The sequence below is a fragment of the Loxodonta africana genome, chromosome 1, assembly GCF_030014295.1.
Source record: "Loxodonta africana isolate mLoxAfr1 chromosome 1, mLoxAfr1.hap2, whole genome shotgun sequence".
Classification (NCBI taxonomy): Eukaryota; Metazoa; Chordata; class Mammalia; order Proboscidea; family Elephantidae; genus Loxodonta; species Loxodonta africana.
Window position 1 is genome coordinate 37994304 of NC_087342.1, and position 19305 is coordinate 38013608.

General features: G+C 38.5%; 1 protein-coding gene across 12 annotated transcripts in view; it reads right to left on the reverse strand.

The window, feature by feature from the left end:
- Window positions 1-19305, reverse strand: part of EXOC2 (exocyst complex component 2) — a 330347-nt gene that overhangs the window by 294722 nt on the left and 16320 nt on the right. For 3 of the 12 annotated variants that reach the window (XM_064279802.1, XM_064279801.1, XM_064279798.1), the window contains exon 2: window positions 2600-2701. The exons of the other annotated variants lie outside the window; for them this stretch is intronic. The gene's annotated coding sequence lies outside the window, so the exon portion shown is untranslated. The remainder of the gene's footprint in view (window positions 1-2599; window positions 2702-19305) is intronic. 12 annotated transcript variants of the gene reach the window in all.

The window sequence follows — 19305 nt, forward strand, 5'->3', positions numbered from 1 at the left end:
CCACATTAAAATACCGTCACAACTAGACTCTTCCAAATTTCCTACTTCACACTCAGTTATTTCCTTTATTCATCCTACACTCTAACTACATAAGCGCACTCACCTCTTATAAACCTGCCAGGTACCTTAAGGCCTTCATTACATCTACTCCTCACTTATCAACTACCTTGTTATCCGACACTTTGCATTAATGACAAAGTAAAAAATCTACTATCCAACTATTTTCTGCATTAACAATATACATCTGGAAGTAACAAAAAAGTGCCAAACTTGTACTTTGAAAATTACAAAACACAACTGAAAGAAATTAAAGGATATTAAACACATGTAAACACACTCCATGTTCATGGAATAAAACCAAACCCACTGCTGTCACGTAGATTCCAACTCATAGCAACCCTATAGCGACCCTATAGGACAGAGTAGAACTGCCCATAGCGTTTCCAAGGAGCACCTGGTGAATTTGAACTGCTGACCTTTTGGTTAGCAGCCGTAGCACTTAACAACTATGCCACCAGGGTTTCCTAGAAGACTTAACATTAAGATGGCAATGACTCCCAAGTGGATCCACAGATTTAATGCAAGCCCTATCAAACACCCAGCTGGCTTCTTTTGCAGAAATTTACAAGCTAATCTTAAAATTCATATTGAAATGCAAGGAATCCAAAATAGCTAGAAGAATCCTGGAAAAGAAGGAAGTTAAAGGATTCATACTTCCCTATATCAAAACTTATAAAACTGGAGGCAGGGCCAAGATGGTGAAATAGCCAGATGCTTCCAGTGATGCTCTTACAACAAAGACCCCAAAAATCAAGTGAAATGATTATATTTATGGCAAGCAAGGAGCCCTGAACATCAAATGCAAAGTTAGAAAATGGACACAGCGGAAGAGGAGAGAGAGAGAGATGATTCAGAAGCAAAGAGATGTTGCCAGACCTGTATGGCTGGGATCCCTAAGGCACCACGCCCGGGGTGGCTGCAGCAGGCTGGTAGTAGCGTTCGCCTGCAGTTTCCTCAGGGAGAAGCAGCCAGCTACACAGCCTACTCACACCTCTGGAACCAGAAAAGAACGGCGCTCTCAGCAAAAGCTAAGTACTTGCGTATATTTTACCGTGCCCCCCGCCCCCAAGCTGGCTTCAGCGGCTGTTGATTTCCCTGAACCTGAGATAGGCCCGTTTGAGTACCCTGAGCCATGCTCCTGAACTTGGAGGAGGGATAAATTCACAACAGGGGGAAAGGATAATTTGCGAACTCCACCAACCTGGGGAGCTCAGGACAGAAGTGGCTCCTGTCCAGGTATAAACGGTCCGTAGACTTTGAATACCTTTCCCCCTGCATGGACCTGTGTGGACCTATTTCAGGAGAATAGGCCCTTGCTGGCAGACTGAAACTGTTTAAGCTGTGCAGTGGAGAGGTGGGTGTTTGATGTTTGACACTACTTTGCCTATTAAACAGGGTCCTTGCCTACCCATATCAGAAGCATAATGACCAGTGGCTCCACTCAGGTCACCCAGCCATCCTGTACAGAGGTCCAGGTCCAAGGATAACCGGTACCTCCCAGTCCTTACAACCAAAAGCACTGGGGGCCCATGGTCCGTCTGCAGAATCCACCCACCTGTACGCTCTAGGGAACAGGGATACGCTTTCTTCAGAGACACTCGGGGGATGGTTCTCAGCCCCCTGCCTTATTCAGAGTGTGACCCCCAACTGCAGCCAGATACTGGTGCCTACACCAAACACCCCTGCCCCTCTAAGACTGTAGGACAGAGCCTGTACTACACACTTGATGGCCAGCTACCTGGACACCTGAGCTGAATCCACATAAGAAAAGTGAATGGACTCATAAGCTCATATAGCCAACTGGTGACAAGATGTTAGAGCTTCAAAGTTGAGAATAATCAAGCTAGCTCACTCAAGCAACCCATTTGAGCATACCATAACAAAACAAAGCAAGATACTATGAAACAGTAAGCAAACATAAAATAAACTAAGAAATAACTTATACATGGCTTGGAGACAACAGTCAATATCAAACCACATAAAGACACAGACTATGTGCCTCAACAAACTTTCAAAGCAGAGAATCAAAGGATCTTCTGGATGCAGGTGCCTTCCTGGAATTACCAGATGCAAAATTCAAAAGATTAATAAACAGAACTCTTCAAAACATAAGGAAGGAGATCAGGCAATACACAGAACAAGCCAAGGAACACACAGGTAGAAGAGCTTAAGAAATTAAACAAGTTATTCAAGAACATAATGAAAAATTTAATAAGCTGAAAGAATCCATAGAGAGACAGCAATCAGAAATTCTAAAGATTAACAATAAAATTACAGAATTAGACAACTCAATAGAAAGTCAGAGGATCAGAATTGAGCAAGAGGAAGGCAGAATTGGTGACCTTGAAGATAAAGCAGTTGGCACCAATAAAGTTGAAGAAAAATCAGATCAAAGAATTTTTAAAAAATGAAGAAACCTTAAGAATCATGTGGGACTCTATCAAGAGAAATAACCTACAAGTGATTGGAGTACCAGAACAGAGAGGGATAACAGAAAATATAGAGAGAATTGTCGAAGACTTGTTGGCAGAAAACTTACCTGATATCGTGAAAGATGCGAAGATACCAATCCAAGATGCTCACTGAACTCTACATAAGGTAGGCTTTAAAAGAAAGTCACCAAGACATACAATAATCAAACCTGCAAAAACCAAAGATAAAGACAGAATTTTAAGAGCAGCTAGGAATAACCAAAAAGTCACCTACAGTCAATAAGAATAAGCTCGGACTACTCAGCAGGAACCACACAGGCAAGAAGGCAATGGGATGACTTACATAAAGCACTGAAGGAAAAAAACTGCCAGACGAGAATCATTTATCCAGCAAAGCTGTCTCTCAAATATGAAGTTGAAATTAGGACATTTCCCGATAAACAGAAGTTTAGGGAATTTGTAAAAACCAAACCCAAACTACAAAAAAAAGGGAGCTCTGTGGTTAGAAGATAATAATACCAGAACTAGAACAGTGGACACAGAGCAATCAGCTGTTGACCCAGACAGGGAAATCACAAAAGTAACTCAAGATAAAAATGCTCAAAACAGGTAAACAGCGATGTCATTATGAAAAAGACGACAACATTAAAATAATAAAGAGGAACTAAGAAATGTAGTCATAGATCTTTCATATGGAGAGGAGACAAGGTGATATAAAGAAATAAAAGTTAGGTTTAAACTTAGAAAAATAGGGGTAAGTACTAAGGTAACCACAAAGGAGACTAACAATCCTACTCATCAAAATAAAACACACACACACACAAAAATACTTACCAGAAACAAAATCAACAACAATACAGAAGAGGAAAAGACAATATATAAACTACTCAGCACAAACAATGCAGTGGAAAAAAGAAACTATCAACAACACACAAACAAAGATATCAAAATGACAGCACTAAACTCATACCTATCCATAATTACGCTGAATGTTACTGGACTAAACGCACCAATAAAGAGATAGAGAGTGGCAAAATGGATTTTAAAAACACAATCCGTCTATATGCTGCCTACAAGAGACACACCTTAGACTCAAAGACACAAACAAACTAGAACTCAAAGGATAGAAAAAATATATCAAGCAAACAACATTCAAAAAAGAGCAGGAGTGGCAATTATTAATTTCTGACAACACAGACTTTTAAGTTAACTGCACCACAAAGGATAAGGAAGGACACTACATAATGATTAAAGGGACAATATACCAGGAAGATATAACCATATTAAATATTTATACACTCAATCACAGGGCTGCAAGATACATAAACTCTAAGAGTACTGAAAAGTGAGATAGGCAGCTCCACAATCATAGTAGGAGATTTCAAGACACCACTTTCAGTGAAGGACAGGACATCCAGAAAGCAGCTCAATAAAGACACAGAAGATCTAAATGCCACAATCTACCAACTCGGCCTTATAGACATATACAGAACACTCGACCCAACAGCAGCCAAGTATATTGTATTTTCAAAGTGCACACGGAACATTCTCTACAGCAGACCATATATTAGCTCATAAAGAAAGCCTTAGCAGAATTCAAAACATCAAAATATTACAAAGCATCTTCTCTGCCCATAAGGCCATAAAAGTAGAAATCAATACCAGAAAATGCAGGGAAAAGAAATCAAACAATTGGAAACTGAACAATACCCTGCTCAAAAAAGATGGTTTATAAAAGACATTAAGGATGGAATAGAGAAATTCACAGAATCCAATGAGAATGAAACACTTCCTATCAGAACCTTAGGGATACAGCGAAACCAGTGCTCAGAGATCAATTTATACTAATAAACGTACACATCCAAAATGAAAAAACAGCCAAAATCAAAGAATTATCCCTATAACTTGAACGAATGCAAACAGAGCAACAAAAGAAACCTTCAGGCACTAGAACAAAGGAAATAATAAAAACTAAATGAAACAGAAAAAAGATAAACAATTGAAAGGGCTAACAAGACGAAAAGCCGGTTCCTTGAAAAAAATTAACAAAATTGATAAACCACTGGCCAAACTGACTAAAGAAAAACAGGAAAGGAAGCAAATAACCCAAATAAGAAATGAGATGAGTGATATACAACAGACCCAAATAAAATTAAAGGAATCCTATCAGCTTACTTCGGAAAATTGTACTCTAACAAATTGGAAAACCTAGAAGAAATGGATGAATTCCTAGAAACACAATACCTACCTGGCTAAAACAAACAGAGGTAGAACAACTAAATAGACCCATAACAAAAGAAAAGATTGAAAAGGTAATCAAAAAACTCCCAACAAAAAAAAAGCCCTGGCCCTGACAGCTTCACTGCAGAGTTCTACCAAGCTTTCAGAGAAGAATTAATATCACTACTACTAAAGGTATTTCAAAGCACAGAAAGGATGGAATACTCCCAACTTAATCTATGAATCCAGCATATCCCTGACACCAAAACAAGGTAAAGATATCACACACACACACAAAATTACAGACATATATCCCTTATGAACCTAGATGCAAAACTCCTCTACAAAATTATAGCCAATGGAATGCAACAACATATCAAAAAAATAATTCACCACGACCAAGTGGGATTCCTACCAGGTATGCAAGGGATGGTTCAACATCAGAAAAAACAATGTAATCCATCATATAAATAAAAGAACCACATGATTTTATTAATCGATGCAGAAAAGGCACTTGACAAAGTTCAACACCCATTCGTGATAAAAAGTCTCAGCAAAATAGGAAGAGAAGGAAAAATTCCTCCACATAATAAACGGTATTTATACAAAGCCAACAGCCAACATCATCCTAAATGGATAGAGTCTGAAAGCATTCCCCTTGAGATCAGGAAACAGACAAGGATGCCTTTATCACCACTCTTATTCAACATTGTGCTGGAGGGCCTAGCCAGAGCAATTAGGCTAGATAAAGAAATAAAGGGCATCAAGATTGGTAAGGAAGAAGTAAAATTATCTCTATTTGCAGATGACATGATCTTATACACAGAAAACTACTGAAATAAAAGACTTTAGCAGAGTATCAGGATACAAGATATACATACAAAAATCAGTTGGATTCCTCTATACCAAGAAAAAGAACACAGAAAAAGAAATCACCAAATCAATACCACTTATGGTATGCCCCAAGAAGATAAAAAATACTTAGGAATAAATCTTACCAGAGATGTAAAAGACTTATACATAGAAACTGTAAGACACTACTCCAAGAAACCAAAAGAGACCTACATAAATGGAAAAAAATACCTTGCTCATGGATAAGAAAAAAAAACCCGTTGCCGTCGAGTTCATGGATAGGAAGACTTAACACTGTAAAAATGCCTATTCTACAAAAAACAATCTATAAATACAATGCAATTCCAATCCAAAATCCAACGACATTTTTTAATGAGATGGAGAAACAAATCACCAGCTTCACATGGAAGGGAAAGAGGCCCCAGATAAGTAAGCATTATCGAAAAAGAAGAAGAAAGTGGGAGGCCTCACTCTATCTATTTTAGAAACTATTATACCACCACAGTAGCAAAACAGCCTGGTACTGGTACAAAAACAAGTACACAGACAAATGGAACAGAATTGAGAACCCAGATATAAATCCATCCACATATGAGCAGCTGATATTTGACAAAGGCCCAAAGTCAGTTAAATGGGGGAAAAGACTGTCTAACAAATGGCGCTGGCATAACTGTATATCCATTTGCAAAAAAATGAAACAAGAACCATACCTCACACCATGCACAAAAACTAACTCAAAGTAGATCAAAGGCCTAAATATAAAATCCAAAACGATAAAGACCACGGAAGAAAAAAGAGGGACAACGTTAGCAGCCCTAATACACGGCATAAACAGCACACAAAACATCACTAATAATGCAGAAGAGAAACCAGATAACTGGGAGGTCCTAAAAATCAAACACCTATGCTCATCCAAGGCGTCACCAAAAGAGTAAAAAGATTACCTGCAGACTGGGAAAAAGTTTTTAGCTATGACATTTCCGATCAGCATCTGATCTCTAAAATCTACATGACTGCAAAAAATCAACCACGGAAAGACAAATAAACCAATTAAAAAAGGGGCAAAGGATATGAACAGACACTTCACTAAAGACAACATTCAAGTAGCTAACAGATACATGAGGAAATGCTCACAATCATTAGCCTTTAGAGGAATGCAAATCAAAACTACTCTGAGATTCCATCTCACTCCAACAAGGCTGGCATTAATCCAAAAAACACAAAATAATAAATGTTGCAGAGGTTGTGCAGAGACTGGAACACTTATACACTGTGGGAATGTAAAATGGTACAACCACTTTGGAAACCAATTTGGTGCTTCCTTAAAATCCAGAAAGAGAACTACCATAGGATCCTGCAAGCCCACTCCTTGGAATATATTCTAGAGAAATTAGAGCCTTTACACAAACAGATATGTGTACACCCATGTTCACTGCAGCACTGTTTACAATAGCAAAAAGGTCAAAGTAACCAAGGTGCCCATCAACAGATAAATGGATAAATTATGGTACATTCACACAATGGAATATTACACATCAATAAAGAATAATGATGAATCCATGAAACATTTCATAACATGGAAGAATCTGGAAGGCAGTATGCTGACTGAAATTAGTCAGTGCAAAAGGACAAATACAGTATAAGACCACTATTATAAGAACTCAGGAAATAGTTTAAACAGAGAAGAGAATATTCTTTGATGGTTACAAGAAGGGGGAGGGAGGGAGTTTTCACTAATTACATAGTAGATAAGAACTACTTTAGGTGAAGGGAAAGACAACACACAATATAGGAGAGGTCAGCACAACTGGACTAAACCAAAAGAAAAGAAGTTTCCTGAATAAACTGAATGCTTCGAAGGCCAGCGTAGCAGGGGCAGCGATTTGGGGACGATGGTTTCGGGGGACATCTAAGTCAACTGGCACAAAAACATTAAGAAAACATTCTGCGTCCTACTTTGGAAAGTGGCGTCTGGGGTCTTAAACGCTAGCAAGCGGCCATCTAAGATGCATCAATTGATCTCAACACACCTGGAGCAAAGGAGAATGAAGAATACCAAAAACATAAGGTAATTATGAGCCCAAGAGGCAGAAAGGGCCACATAAAGCAAAGACTACATTAGCCTGAGACCAGAAGAACTACAGGATGCCTGGCTACAATCGATGACTGTCCTGACAGGAAACACAACAGAGAACCCCTGAGGGGAGCAGGAGAGCAGTGGGATGCAGGCCCTGAATTCTCATAAAAAGACCAGACTTAATGGTCTGTGACTAGAATGGCCCCAGAGGTCACGGCCCCCACACCTTCTGTTAGCCCAAGACAGGAACCATTCCCAAAGCCAACACTTCAGACAGGGATTGGACTGGACTAATTTTTTTTATGGGGTAGACAATGTTACTGGTCAATAGTGAGCTTCCTGGATCAAGTAGACACGAGACTACGTTGGCATCTCCTGTCTGAAGGGGAGATGAGAGATTAGAGGGGGTCAGAAGCTGGCCGAATGGATACGTAAAGAAAGAGTGGAAGGAAAGAATGTGCTGTCTCATTACAGGGAGAGCAATTAGGAGTACACAGCAAGGTGTTTATCCATTTTTATATGAGAGTCCGACCTGATTTGTAAACTTTCACTTAAAGCACAATAAAAATTAAAAAAAAAAAAAAAAAGGAACCAGCGTCCTTAGAGAAATGGTTGATTCCAGAGTTGAGACAGGAAAAGCACAAGATAACTCTGTAATGTTTTGTTGTGCCAGAAAGTAATGAAGTATGCAAATAATGATGGAGACATGTCAAAAGAATACTGGACCCAGACTGAAGGGGCTCCCATTACCCAAATGTGAGACATGTGCAGCATCAAAATAAATAATGATAGTAATGGATTGTAACCTATTCTATAAAATAGAAATGCACAAGTCCATTCTAATAATACAAATCAGTGAACAAACAAATGGAGAAGAGAAAGCTTCTTAATAAATACAGAAACAATAACGCAATTACAAAATTATCATTGGATGCTAAAGCTGGTCAGTAAAACTTTAAAAAAACAGAATACTAATATAGTCTCAAAGTGTAACCCTACAAATCAATTCATTACAAAGGTGAAAACAGCACTTTTACATAGGAAAGACCTATCAGACATCACCTTAAGCGAGTGATAAAAATTAAAATCAGCAATATTGAAACAAATAGGCACGTGCCTCCTGATATGATGTACTGAGAAGGATCTAATATCACCTCTGTGATATACCTGTCAAAAATGCATAACTTAAATCTCATCAAGGAAAAATCATCAGACAATTCTAAACTGATGAGCAGTCGACAAAATAATTGGCTTATATTCTTTTAAAAATGTCACAGTCAAGAAGAACAAAACCTGAAGAACTGCTCTATACTAAACACAATGTGTGGTCCTGAATGAATTCTGGAACAGGAAAAGAAATTCCTATAAAAAAGTACATAATTGGAGACATTGCTGCCATCAGAATTTGAATTGTGGATTAGGCTGTACTGTATCGATGTTAAAATTTTCTGATTTTGATAACTGTACTGTGATTACATAAAAGGATGTTCTTGTTCTTAATAACTACATGCTGAAGTACTTAAGGGTAAAGGAGTGTGATTCTTGCCCATTATTTTCAAATGGTTCAAAAAAAATAGAACCAATCCTCATTATTTCTGGATTCCATTTTTACAAATTCACCTAATCACTAAAATTTGTATTTCCAAAATCAATACTCATGGTGCTTTCTCAGTCGTTAGAAGACATGCACAGAGGGGTGAAAAATTTGAGTTGCCTAACGAGCAGGTTCCCAACTGAGGCCGAACAAGGTGACAGGCTACCTTCTTGCTTCAACCGTAAAAAGTGAACAAGTGTAAACAAGTGTTCTTTTCACAGTCTAGTTAGTGACAAGTCTTTCGTATTTTTGTGCTGTTGGTATTTTTGCTATTTAAAATGGCCCCCAAGCATATTACTGAAATGCTATGTAGTGTTCTGAAATGCAAGAAGGCTGTGATGTGGTTTGTACAGGAAATACAGGAAAAAAAAAGCTTTATTCAGGACGAGTTATAGTGCTCTTGGCCATGAAACAAGCTCAATGATAACGAGTCAACCAAATACATAAAATAAGTCATCTTTAAACAGAAACACACATAAAAACAGATTTATGTATTAATTAGTTGATGGAAATGTTATGATTACAGGCTTGCAGGAACCATATAACCCAGTATTTCCCTTAGGAGCAATTATTCAATATTCGTTAATTAAGTGTTGGCAGTGATTGTACAGAACATAAGTGCTGCAAATAACAAGAATAAACTGTATACAGAATGGTAAGTCTGGTTAAAGGGTTTACAGGAGGTACTTTTACTATTCTTGGAATTTTTCTCTAAGTTTGAAGTTAGAGCAAAACCAAAAGTTACCAAAAACAATGTTTTAATAATATTTTAAAATAAAGTACAGGTGGGAAGAAAACTGGATCTCCACATAGAGATCCAACACACCTCACACCATACACAAAAAACAGTTCAAAATGGATCAAGGACCTAAGCAAGAAAACTAAAACCATAAAATTCTCAGAATATAGAAGTATGGCTACGGGACCTCCTTTTTAACAGTGGATTATCAGGTATGACAACAAAAGCATGAGCGGCAAAAGACAAAAGAGATCAATGGGACTTCATAAAAATTAAACACTTCTGTTCATCAAAGTACTTTATCAACAAAGAGGCAACCAACCTACAGACTGGTAGAAAATTTTCAAGAACCACGTACCTGAGAAGAGTCTAATATCCAAAATAAAACAAATTAGAAAAAAAAAATTTTTTTACAACAAAAAGACAAAAATCCCAATTAAAAAAAAAAAAAAATGACCAAAGGACTTGAACAGACATTTCACCAAAGAGGGTATTCAAATGGCCAACAAACACACGAAAAAGGCTCAATGTCATTAGCCCGTAAGGAGATGCGAACAAAATCACATGAGACAGCACCTCACCCCTATTAGAACGGCAAAGATCAAAAAAAAAAAAAAAATGGAAACAACACATGTAGGTGAGGATGTGGAGAAATAGGCACCCTCATCCACTGCTGGTGGGAACGTAAAATGGTACAACCGTTGTGGAAAACAGCACTGTGGTTCCTCGAAAAACTAAAAATAGAACTACCATATGACCCAGCAATTCTCCTTCTAGGTATATACCCAAGAGACTTGAAAGCAGTGACAAAAACAAACATACACCAACGATCATTGCAGCACGATTCACAATAACCACAAGACGAAAACAACTTAAATGTCCATCAACAAAGGAATGGATAAACAAAATGTGGTACAAACATATAATGAAATATTACTCAGTCATAAAAAGAAATGATGTCCTGATACACATCACAACACGGATCAACCCTGAAAACCCACGCTAAGCAAAATAAGTTGCAAAAGGACAAATACATTATGATCTCACTTACATGAAATAAGCATATATATATATATATATATATATATATGGAAACCAAAGATTACTAGTGGTTGGGGGGAGGAGGGAAAAAGGGGGGAAATTTTGGTTGCACAACATGAAGAACATAATCAGTGTTACTGAATTATACATGTAGAAACTGAATTGTCTAAGGTTTTCTTATGTGTATTTTCAGAATTAAAAAAAAAGGCATAAATATCTACATCACAATAACGTTCTCCTGCTAATCACAGTTTTGTAATAAGGTCCACAGTTAGTAAAATTCAAAAGACAAATATTTATTTTCACTTTTAACATTAACAAAATACACAAATAAGCAATGAATAAGCAAGGAACGACAGGGTAACTAATCTGCCTCATTGATTAATGTCTACGAATCAATTTTTAACAAATGAAAATGCTTCATTCAATTTACACTGGAAATTATGCCACCACTGAGTGGTAATTTAATGACCTTCTTGATGTGGTATACTGAGAGGAGAAGGGATGAACCTGGCAGTCCAGTAAAAAGATTTTTACTATAGCTTGAGAATTCTCATATTAATTAATAAACCATATAAAAACCTGGAAGAGGTGCTTGAAACAATCTTGATAAGCCATTTCTGTATTAAATAAGACAGGGAACAGAGGGGCCCCCAAATCTGCAATCACATAAACAAATTAAAGTAACAAAGTAACAGGAAATGGGCCATGGGGCAGAAACAAAGCCATTCCCCATAACAATGGGGCAGGGTATCAGAAAACAGCTCACAAACTTCTTTAAAGTTGTCTTTCAGAAGCAGCCAGATGAAACCAGCCCCAGGGGCATGGGTAGAACATCCACCTGTAAGGCTGTGTGACCTTCCACCTGGGGCAGTGAGGGGCTGCACCAGCAGCTGGGGAATCAAACTAAGGGAGCAAAAGACTGCACAGGCACAACACCCCATAAAAACTCCTTCTATGAATGCCAGAGACATCCAGGACAGAGCCATCTTAAAGTCATCTTAGAAAGCAGCTGCGCATGCACCGTAGTTAACATCTCTGCCCAGACAGGCCACCTCCTGGAAAACCCCACCTATGCCTATGAATACACAAATCTTTTCCTGCCCCAAAACCTTTAAGAACCCAAGCAAATCTTTTGTTCTGTGAGATGGGGGTAAGAGTTGCCTAGGCCCTCCCCGTCTCCCCTTGCAGGCCTCTTCAATAAAGCTTTGCTTGTGCAGAAAAACTCTCCATGCCTTACCTGCTCATTCTTGACCAGTGAGAGGCAAGAACCTTATTCAATTCCGGCAATATTATCGCACAGAAAAAAAATCTGCAGATCTTATAATTTTCTGAGTGTTAAACCATTGGTTGTATATGTTTATCTTGTAATGAAAGTATACAAAAATGCTAGTCCAAGCAAGTGGTTTTAAAAATGTCAAAAAAAATATGGCACTTTAAATCTTCAGAAACAGTTCTGAAAATACTCACCAAACAATTGTGTGTAACTCAGAGGTTAGAAAGTAAACAGTTTCCAAAGCTTAAAGTATAACTCTGAAATGGTTATGTATTAATAATTATTTTTGAGATACTTTTGAAAGCAATTGTTTACCCTTTCTATATTATAACCCTGAAAGTACTGGATCAGAATCTATCCAAGATGAGAGATACCTTAATGAGCTAGCATGGAAGAGAGTCACAAGGTCTGATGCTTCTATGTTCTTTCCACAACACTGGGAATGGACTCTAGATATCAGCAAAACAAAGTAAATTAACAAATTTAAGTGTTTTATCACCAAATCTAATAGGAAATTATTAATAATTAATGAAAATGCAGTCATGGGAATTTCCTGAACATGCAAAATTAAAGGTTGCCAAGTTAATGACTTGTTCTACTATATAAGCCATTAAAAAACTAAGCTAAAACACTTGCTTCTACTTTGGTTGCACTGTGCTCACATAGGTGAGAACACACAGAAGTCTCCTTAAAAAGACCCAAACCCATTGCCTCCTAGTTGATTCTGACTCTTAGCGACTCTACAGGACAGAGTAGAACTGCCCCAAAGAGTTTCCAAGGAGCACCTGATGGATTCGAACTGCCAACCTTTTGGTTAGAAACCGTAGCTCTTAACCACTACACCACCAGGGTTTCCAGAAGTCTCTATAACAAAAAAACCAAACCCGCTGCCATCAAGTCGATTCCAACTCATAGTGACCCTATAGTAGGTATAGTAAAACCCATTGCTGTCAGGTATAGTAAAAAAAAAAAAAAAATGCGAGCATGTGGGTGCAAGCACATGTATTCATTAAAGAGACAAATACATCCTCAAACATTTAAAAAAAAAACCTTCCAAGATTGGTTTTCTGGGTTTGAAAGCTTGGGACCATATTCACAAGGGGCAATTCAGTCAATTGGCATAACATAGTTCACAAAAGTCAGGATGTGCATCCTAGTGAAGTGAGCAGCATCTGGGGTCTTAAAAGCTTGCAAGAGGCCATCTAAGACAACAACTACAGGTCTCTACCAACCAGGAGCAAAACAATAGGAAGGCAACCAAAAGCTCTGAGAAGAAATACGTCTACGTAAGCTATGACCTCATCTACTCTCAGTCCAGAAAAACTAGATAGTGCTCAACTACCACCACTGACTGTTCTGACGGGGCTCACAATTAGGTAATCCCAGATAAAGTGGGAGAAAAATGTAAAGCAGAACTCAAAATTCTTTAAAAAAAAAGAAAAAAAGCCAGACAAACTGGACAACAGTAGAGAACAGATGCCTTCCTTAGACTATTGCCCTGAGACACTCTCTAAACACAGAGAGATCACCTTTTAACAAAATAGCAGAGTAGCACACGAAATAAAGGATATTACCCATAAGATCAGTGCTCTACTCAAAAACCATCAGCATGAGACCAAAATGTCAACACTACTCAAAAAGAAAGATGAGAAGAGGGCAGGGAAACTAGATTACTAGAAATTTAACAAACAAAACAAAGACAATGCTGACATATTATGATAGACATACTGTATTTTTAAGCAAATAACACTTACCTTCCGTGCCTGTTTGCCTGCCACACCCTCCCCCAGAGGTATTTTCATAAGCGGACTAGGCTATTTTTTTTAACTGCAACACGTTGGAGAGGATTGGCATGGCGGTGCTTGTGTGGGTGCCTCGTGGCGGGAGGGCGCAACCAGCAAACAAACACTGAAAGTGCACATTATTCGCATTAGAAAATATGGTTACTAACGCCACTGAACAATCTGTGCAGAAATTTTCAAGATGAGAACCTTTCACCAAAAACTCAGTAAAATACTACAAAAAATAAAAGCTAAGCTAAAATTTAATATGAGAGAAATCAATTTCCTCTACTCATGAAGGTGTTAATCACTTTTTTACCTCTCTAACTTCCTCTTTCTCAGAATCATGAAACCTTCAGAATTATTTTCTAAATGGTGTAATGGAAAACTACACAAAAACAACAGAAACTTTAATATTAACACACACAAAATACCAAATAATATATGTCTTTCAAGGAATACCTGGGTGGCGCAAATGGTTAAGCACTCAACTAATAAGGGAAAGGTTGGTGGTTACGATAGTCAATGCAGCCAGGAGGACCTGTCCATTAGCAAACAAAACCTTAGGCTTAACTGGGAGCTGCTCAGACCAAGGGGAACCTGCCTCTCCTGCCCACTGCCCTCAAGGCGTTGGATGTGGCTCAAGCCAGTCAAACCCAGTTTACTAGCCTACAGGCCAAAGAAAAAATGCAATTTGTCTTATTGTACCTATGCCTCAGGATAACCTATATAGTTCACGTTTGAATGTACTTCCTTGGAGAGATGGTATAAAATGGGGGAGAGCCTGATTTAAGGTATACAGCTCCTTGCCTGCGCGTTTGCAATAAACTCTTCCTCCCTCCTGGAATCACTGCCGGGGTGGGACCATGCAAATAAGGTGTATGGAACCCTTGTACGGGATTGGTCAGTTTTGCCATCCTGCTAGGCTTAAAGAGAGCCAATCCCAGAGGGTCAGGAGAGGGGATCTCACCATCATCAAGAAGAGCCAGGAGCAGAGCACATCCTTTGGACCCAGGGTGCCTGCACTGAGAACCTCCTAGGCCCAGGAGACCCAGGAGACAGCTGTAATAGCGGAGACAGAGAAAAGCAGTGACAAGCATGGCAGAATTCAGCGGCACAGAAACAGCAGCAGCAGAACTAGAAGACCAGCACAAGACACTGCAGTGGGCTGTCCAGCCCATGGAGTAAGGTTGCTACAGTAGGTGTGCCGACCTGTGGAGCTGAGCGCCTTCAGCAAGAGGCTTGCTGGCACAGCAGGGTGCCTCCGAGCACTTATCCGTAGAGGTAAAGAGCTTTTTAACACTTGTCAGAGCGAGGGCCAAGGCCAAGAGCAAGGGCCCAGGCCAAGAACAAAGGCCCAGGCTGAGCAGGGACCCTGGACAAAAAAAGAGAGCCTGGCAGCAGCAGCTGAGAAGCCATCCTGATCGAAAAACTGTACGCTGAGTCGTTCCTGTTACTTTCAAGTTGATCCTAATCCTGAATTGTAATCTGTTACTTCCCTACTAAGCCCCATAATCTTGAGTATAGTCTGTGAGCTCTGTGAGGCAATTGCAATGAATTATCAAACCCAGCAGAGAAGTAGAGAATGCCAAGAGAGGGACAGCTGGTGTCAGAATTGGTAAAAAGGCTGGAGAGTGGAAGTGTATCTGACCTCCACTTACAGGAATCAGCTTTGGCCTGATACTGGTATTGACCATCCTTCCCCCTAGTGAGGTCAGAGGACATCTGATGCCTCACTACCATTTTTACAACCATACAACTAGTAACTGGTAGTGGAGGATTTGAACCCACGATGTTTGGCTCTAGAGGTTGTTCCCATAATCACCAAGGAAAAGAAACCAAATCATGTTGTCCTTCATATATGAAAATGGCACCATAAAAGAATTATTTTCTCAGAAGTTGAGCTACCTCCTTTACCAGTTCTTCATGTAACCATGAACATGCATTTGAGAGATGCTGGGTGACATTAAAGGATACCCCCAACATTGACATGTTTGTGGTAAAGAATCCTGTGTCATTAGTACCATATTTTAGCCAGGCAAACCAACGGGTTCAGCTATGCAGGGACACAAAGTAGTAGAAAAGGCACTCAACTAGGAGCCAGGAGACATAGATTCCAATCATAATTACATGTATGATCTGAGGTTCCTGGGTAATGAAAACAGTTTGTGCTCAACTACTAACCTAAAAGTTGGCCGTTCAAACCCACCCAGCAACACTGTGAAAAAAAAGAACTGATTATCTACTTCCATAAAGATTATAGCCTAGAAAACCCTACTGAGCAGTTTTACTCTATCACACGGAGTAAATATGGGTAAAAATCAACTTGACGGCACCTAACAACAATCCTAACCCTAAGCCTAGCCCCGTCACAAAACCAAATATGAGCCCTAAACCTAAATTTAATCGTAATTCTATCCCTAATTCAACCCAAGCCATCATCATGCTAACAATAATCCAACAACTCACCTAACCATAAACCTAAACAGGAGATCTAAACCTAAACCAGAGCTCTAACCTCAACCTGAGCCACCATGCTAACCCTAACCCTGCCAGGAATCCTAACAAAAACACTAAACCTATTTTTAGCCCTAATCCTAGCCCTAACCTTAACACTAACCCAAGCCCTAACGCTAAGCTTAACTCTAAACCTAACCCTATCTGAACCTTTTTGACTTATTCAGATCCCATTAAACTCTACTAATTTTCACAACTGTAAAATGGAAACAATACCTAACTTCACAGGTATACTGAGAGGATTAAATGAAATCACATATGTCAAAGTTCTCTGCAAACTTGAAAGCTTAGTAGAAAATTAATATAGTACTGCTATAATGCATATGGCCAAGGGAATAACTGTAAGTGAATCTGGGGTCTAGGTGAGGTATGGTGCTGCCAAATGGGAAACTCGATAAGAAACTTTACTAGAGGATGGCCTTAACCTGTTTTAAAACAGAAAAGGTTTTACCAAGGGAAAAAACAAAAACAAATGGGATTCATGCTGCATAACTTGGAAAGAAAGACCCAAGAAGCAAGGGAGACTCAAGGCTGGATACAGTGCAGAAACAGTGAACAGTCATGACTATCTCTCAGGAACCAGAGGAAAATGATTTTTTAAAACCACAGCATTGCACTCCACAATATGATGGGAAAATTCCAAACAATGACTATTATACAGCTGAAGGTTAAATCTAATTTCATTCTAAACAAACATATGCTTTATTTCGTTGTCTCTTAATTTTTAGCATATTAACTCTAACCCCCAAAAACTGCTTCAGTTACAGTCCAAAGCATAATTTTCTTGCTTACATTACCTCAAACATCTACATAGTTAAAAGAATTCCTAGTTAATTTAAGAGTCAAATATAATTTTACCTAGACAAAAGAAAAACTAGAAGAACATAAAAGTGGATATACATAGTATATATACGTGTGTGTGTATGTATATAGTATATATACGGTATACACAATCCCAAAAGTGTACCCAATTAATACATGATAGCACTTCTTGATACTCAATACAGAGGTAATAACCAGGCAGTTTATTTGTTCAGTGACACAGAAAATAATAAGAAATGAGTTCAGAGAAATCACGAAGAACTGCACAGGACAACTCCTTTTCCGTGGGTCAAGTGGGCAACTAAAGGCCAAGACTGAACATGGCCTTTAATTGTAAGGCCCAAGAAGTGAGAAGTTTGATTATTTATTGCCATTTCCATAGAGCTACCTGAAAACCATAAATTCTAACGTGTGGATTCAGATTCTTAATACCATGCCCCCTTTTCTCCAAAATATTTAAAGCAAAATTAGTTTTAACCCTCATAAATCCTTGCATTAGAAAAAATACTTATTTTTCAACCATCTTTCATATCTATAAGAACCAGGGGAAAACTGATTTAATTTTGATTTTTCAATTTTAAAAGTCGACACATAAAAAAGGGAGGAGCAGTACTGAGAATATGTAAAAAGATTCCAAATTTTCAGTAACAAACAATGGAAAGCCCAAACAAAGGTAGTAATTTATTTCTTCGACTTAAAAATGTCTTCAACAGAAATTCATTTGGAAATGCTATGTTTAAAAATGCTGCCAGGTTCCAAATACTGCTTCCCTGCACTTGGAAGAGAATAAGCTGCTCCTGAGGACAAGTCCCAATTTAGTTACCAGAGAGCAAGCCCTATTCCTCTTCCTGCTGGGCTCCAGTTTTTCGAGGAGTTGGCCCAATAAAAGCTAAGGCAGGAATGAGGAGATTTCATCAGTCAGGACTTGTAGAGCTCTGCAGCAAATTTCAAATAACCAGTGAGCACTGGCATGGGTTAAACTCAAGAAGGACTTAGAACAGGTACCTTCATGACTGACTGCCATCATCTGGGTGACGAACAGACAATAAACACACAGGGCCTTCCCATCAAATATAAGCCTAGAGCATTGCCTAGTTCTTGTAAAATATCTGAGTTTCCAAAATACTAGTTCACTTCTATTCACAATGATTACTTAACTATAATCATCAGTTATCAATATTTATCTATATATATGTAGAATTTTCACTTACTAGATAAAAGTCATGTGGTATCAAGTTTACTATGCACATATTTTCCATAACTGACTTCCTAACATCATTGGGCAGAGAGTATAAATAAAGAGGCAATCGGACACAGTTCTTAACTTATAACCTGTGAATACCCCTGTGACCAAAAATTATGTCAGCTACCTCTACCAAGAAAAAAATTATCTTCCTAAAACTAAAATATTTTCTCACTTGCCAAGAGCAGAAACTAAACTGTGAAAGACACAAATATATCTATATAACTTTAAAATGATAATCTTTCTTCAAAGGTAAGATCACACAAAATAAAATATGAGCTGTAACACAGAAAAACACAATAAGTATGTTTTGGAGAATCCTTTTGTAGAAGAGGAAAACTAAACTAGTATCACTATTTCCTGATTCAAATGAAAGTTATAATTTAAATCATTTAATCGTGCTTCACCAAAAAAAGGAATGAAGTACCGATACACACCACCACATGGGTGAACCTTGAAAACATCATGTTCAATGAAAGAAACCAGACCTAAAAGACTACATATCATAGGACTCCACTTACGTGAAAAATCAGAATATGCAAATCTATAAAGACAGAAAGTAAATTAAGAATTGCCAGAGACTAGGGGGAAGAGGGGGACTGACGGTGACCGCTAATGGGCATGGGGTTTCCTTTGGGGGTGATGAGAATC